Source organism: Lupinus angustifolius, unplaced genomic scaffold (assembly GCF_001865875.1).
Source record: "Lupinus angustifolius cultivar Tanjil unplaced genomic scaffold, LupAngTanjil_v1.0 Scaffold_116_14, whole genome shotgun sequence".
In the NCBI taxonomy this organism is placed as follows: Eukaryota; Viridiplantae; Streptophyta; class Magnoliopsida; order Fabales; family Fabaceae; genus Lupinus; species Lupinus angustifolius.
In genome coordinates this window covers 41,556-47,501 of record NW_017724973.1, presented here as the reverse complement: position 1 = coordinate 47,501, position 5,946 = coordinate 41,556, and positions in this window count along the sequence as shown.

The window sequence follows — 5,946 nt, the reverse complement described above, 5'->3', positions numbered from 1 at the left end:
GTTAATGCATTTAGTCTCATGTGCTTAACTTCGCTTGTGCCTTCATGGATTACTTGCAAAGTGTCCCATATATCTTTCGTGCTAAGGCACTATGAGACCCTAAGGAACTCGTCATATGATAAAGCAGAAGTTATGATGTTCTTAGCCTTAAGGTTGTGCTGGACTTTTCATTTCTCTTCATTAGTCCATAAGCCTTTAGGTTTTTCTTTAGGTTCACCATCCACCAAGTGTTGTGGAGTAAAAGGACAATTGACAACATATACTCAAATATCCTTGTCAATTGCCTCAATAAATATTCTCATACGAACGCTCGAGTAGGCGTACCCCTCGCTGTTGAATATCAGAGGGTGGTTGATGGATGTGCTACTATCGTTGAAAGGGTTAGTGGAACCCATAGTGAATATCCCTAGGATCAACGAATAAAGCAGTCAAGCTAGCACTTTCATATTAGCTTTGATACCACTTGTTGGATACCAGTAAGATAAACCACACCTAGAGGGGGTGAATAGGTGTAACGGATCACTAGTCCCGATTTTCCAATTAATGCACGGAAAAGAAAGCTGCTACAATTAATCGATTATGATCAATGTTAATCGATTATGCATAGTTTGATTAATCGATTATATACAACTTTAATCGATTATATTGTATCATGATATTCTTGAAAACAAATATTTTGCAATGCAAACAGTGATGATTAACAATCTTTATTGCCTTAAATTGATTCTTGATTTTTTACAGATTATTAACACTTAGCACAAATCACATAAATCAATCATATTAGAAATCAATAAAAGCTGAAATGTAAAAGAGATAGGGAAAGAGAAATTGCTCAAGGATTTTTATTCTGGTCGTTTGCGAGTCCATTTGCAAACTACGTCCAGGCCTCCCATTCTGATATTGAGAGATTTTTCTTCAGTGTTGGAAAACAATCGTTTGATACAATCACACTTCCATTACACCTAGCAAGAACGTCCTTCTTGAACCTGATGAGTCTACTCGCTCGGTTTGACCTCATAACATGCCTACTAGGATATCACACCGTTCGCAATTCTGGCCCCAACCGAAGTTTCGCTCGATCCAAAACTTCCTGCCCCGTGAAGACACAATTCTCTTTTATGATGATACTAACACATCAAGAGAACCAATCCTTGTTTTTCACAATATTTGTTGAGTTATCGATGCACACTTATTGCACGAATATAAACTCTGATCTCGGCTCTATAAACCTCTAGAGAACTCTCACATGAAGCCTAAAACTAAATGTGACATAATGTAGTGGTTTTTCAAATGAATGAAAACTATGACACTTTGGAAAAGTTTTTCTCTCTTTTCTCTCTAGAAATTGATGCAAGATTTCATTTTCTTTGCTCAAAGGATAAGCAAGATGCTATGAAGTTTCTGTATTGAGAATCTTGGTTTTCTTCCTCTCAATGAAATTTTTGAATCAATGAATTCTACACATTAGTTGAAAAAACAGCTTTTATATGAAACTGATTTTAACTGATGTTAATCGATTATGCACTAAGTTAATCGATTAACATGCTTATGCAAAATTGTTTTGCTGTTAAGGCTTAATCAATTATCAATCTCTTTAATCAATTAATAAGTCAGAAATCCTAGGAAATTAACCATTGTAAGTCCTTTTAATCGATTACACCAATCCTTAATCGATTAGCATATTTCAACAAGATATATCGATTATCAATCATGTTAATTGATTAATATATATGAAAATGATTTTCATTAATGCATGGTAAACATTCTATATGATGAAAGAACATGCAACACATGATTTTGAAATAGATGCAACTTTTATGCACAAAAATGAGGTAGGCTTATTGCTAATGCATGATTCTACTTATCATACTTATTTAGATGTAATGCCTCAATCTATATGAATTTCATTTTAAACTCTTGTGAGACTTCCACCTAAGGTTTATCTATCCTAGACTAAAAACTAGGCATTCGTCTTAAGACTTCTAGAATAATAAAATAATTCTTAGTCTACGATGTTGACCTTGAGTCTTTGGCATATTGTTTATTGTGATGTTCACATCTTCAAGCTTCCATTTAAGTCTCTGTCTTCATCAAAACTAAGTAGGTCAATCATAACGACAACCTTTGACTATTTATCATTTTGTAACTTAACTTGATTGAGTGTAAACAAATCTCTCATTTGACTATATATATATATATATATATATCATAAGAGTGTCTAAATAGTCATGAAACATTAAATATTCATTTAGAATGATTATAAAGCATTAATGATATATATTAATAAAAAATCAAGCTAAAATAAAGATTAGTTTCAACGAATATTAAATTCAAAAAAACATTTCCAATAATGTCCAACGACCATTGTAACAGGTACAATATTTGTTGTATATATAGTTAGCATTGACAATGAAGAATAAAGAGCATACGGACATGAGGACAATTTAGAATCACATTAAAAGTTCTCATTTAATTCAAACATTATGTTCATTCTTTCTTTTAACAGCACTGTGCTAATATGAACATTATTGTTCAATCATTTACCATTTATTTTGCAGTTTTTTTATTTTATATTTACTTCACTCCGTGATTGAGATTGAAACACTTACAATTTAGAAGCCTCTTTAAACATACAAGCATTGTTTATTGTTTGAACCTGAATTGGTTATATGTATAAATAGTACTCATCTTGTTGAGCTTAAAGATAATTAATTGCAAATAATACTTATGATTGATTGTAGTGAAATTCTGGTACGATAAAGAAACTCGACCTAGTCTGCAATATAATATTGATCAACCAATATAAAATCTATTCATTATCTTCTATTTATTAACTCATTCATTCAAACATTTATATCAACTTTTAACTTGAAGAGTGTATATTGTGATATTAATCATTTTATTCAAAACATATTTTTTGTATTAATTTTATCAAAGAGAGTTAATAGTTTGAAAACGTTTCAGCTGAAATTATCTAATTTTTTTATCTGTCGTTTAAATCATTTTAATCCCGTTTAAATCTTTCAAAACCAATGGTAAATACAATTCAACTGAATTATAAGTTATATTTGTTTATTTAATAATTTTCCACGGGAAATTGAAAATAATTTGAATTTTTGACCAGATTTTTCCATCGGAAGTTACAAACAAAATTTTCGAAAGCTATCCATGTTTATAAGGCCATTTGTTTTGTTTTATTATTTCCGACAAAAAATATCACTTTTTCCGAAAATGTCAGTCAAGAATTCATCTTTTATCTTTATGATGAAATATTTCATCGATTTTTTTTTGTTTGTAATTTGTAACAGAAAATTACCCCAGAAAAACAAGTTTTCTGACGAACTCAAATCTATAAAAAAAATTGACGTCAAGAAATCAAGGTTTTCTTGTAGGGCACCTTACCAAAATCCTGAAATCATAACCATAAAAGTGTTTTACATACAATACATAAATACATATGCAAATACATTATCAATCAAGAAAGTGCAATTTTTTTATGTGACAAAGGTCACAAGCACAAAATAGAAAAAAACATATTTTGAAATTTGAATAAAACAGTGGGGTATGGAAATTAACTCCCTCACAACAATTTAGTTTGTTAACTTAAGGGTAAGTTTAGGAGTTAAATTTTGGAGGGAAAGAAAGAGAAAATGAAGGTTTTAAAGTCATCTCACAGGTATATTTCATGACTTTCAAACTTTCTATTTTTCTTTATTCCTCTCAAAAATCCAACTCCCAATCTAACCCTAAAAAAATAACTTTCATTAAATAATAACAGTTCAACCCCAAATAAAACACTACAAGTTCTATATTATAAATATAAAAAATGATAATTTTAAGAATAAGATTAGCACCAAAATTCAAGTTTGCTGGAGAATCAGTTTCACTTTAAAAATTGGATAACCTAACATATTCACCACAACTGGATCATCCTTGGGCTAGCCAGATGTAGTTCATCATCCACTAGAACTGCATTTGACATCAAAATTTGAACTGCACCAAGGCCAGGTAATAGTGGTAGGAACCTCCAAAACAAGGTTGAATAGGGTATGAAAAGAAATATATGTTTGATATTACATTTTATCCAAAACCTTAAGGTATTAAATATCTACTTACATGTTGTAACTAACTTACTTTTGGGCTATATCTATAAGGTGTCACAAGTGTGCAACACATAATCGTTAATTTATGAGAGGCCTAAATATTTTTTAGACACACAACTGATATGTGATAAATATCTATTATTTTCTATTCTTTTTAAAATAATTGTGTTATCAATGATTATATCATTTAATATTTTGTTGATGTAATAATTATTGTTCTATATTATTACTCATTGGTATATAATTAAAATAAGGTTTCACCTCCGATTATGCAAGTAAGAGGTCACTTGAAACTCGTTAAGAAGTTTATCTAAAAAATATATTGAACTAAAAACCCTAAAAAGAAGTTGTATCTTACGCTATCATAATTTGTCTGATATATACTTTGTTTAGATTTTATTGTAAAAATAATATAATTAAACCTTTTCGATATACAATGTGTAATTATTTTATTTGGACCTCACAATTTTTTTTGTACTCTCAAATCTTGTTCAAACTTTGACAACATTCACATGGATTTTTTTATAATTTTGGGCCCAAATTTTTCCGCACCAGCCCTATAAGATGTTAGGGCTGACCTCGCTTACTTCTATACAAGATGTATTCTTAGCAATTAGATGTGAATAGATTAAGGAGTCAGTAAAATAGAGTAATCTCTATGCATCCACGTAAGTATTTTTTACACGATTATCTTATCATTAACCGTTAGTGTGAATTATTGTTAATTCTAAAATAAAAAGAATACATATGAATGATGAAATGATTTATTGACCATCATAAAAAACTTTAGATCGATAATACTTAGATATTAAACTCTTAATTAAATAAGTTTTAGTCTATGAAATATATTGATTATTAGTATTAATCTCTAATTTTTTTGGGTTTTGGTCTTTTATCTATTCCTAAATTTTGATTTTAGTCTCTAATGATTTGACACACTTCAATAGGAACTAAACCCATAAAACCAACTAAAGTAGAGAGTAAAAACTAAAAACTACCAAAAATACTAAAATCGTAATGACATATTTTGAGCGACTAAATATATTCACTCCCCTGAAACAGGTCACTTGTAGAAGGCTGACAACTGGTTGAAGGCTTAACAAGGGAGCTTCTAATATCTGCCACAATTGATTATCCAAATATACAAATTCCAGTTATTTTTATGGTAGAAATAGTTTTGTTTTGTTCAAAAGTTTCCTACACTACCTCACTTCAAGGACAGAGAACCTGCAAATATAAGGTATGCATTCACATGACATAAATACATATGCAGTCAGATATTTAGATTTCATAGCATCTTAGGGTTTATTTGAGAGTTGAATTTTGAAAGGGAAGAAAGATAAATGGAAGGTTTGGGAGCTATAAAATACACTTGTGAGATATGTTATATATAATACTTGTACCACATTTGTATATGGTAATAAATACTACTTATCTATCCTAAACTAGTTAAGTTACTACGGGCTATAATCAAAATTCTTTGATAACTACATGATATCAAAAGAAGAGGGTAAGATTTCAGTTTGCTATTACCTAGAGGTAACCAAATCTAAAAAAATTATAATCGCACAGTTTATTACAATTTATAAACTAAAACTAAAACCATAATCCATACTAAATAAACACACTAAGAGGTGAATTATTTATTGAGCACACTGACTCCAACACAAATCAGAGATGCTAAAACTAATCTACCAGAGTTGTTCTCAAATATTACTATGAATTAAATTATTTACTTTTTGACAAAACTATGAATTAAAAAGAAAAACAATGACAAACAAAAGAAAGTTAATGATGTAATGACTATGGTTAGACATTCACCACAACAGATATTTTCGTTCAT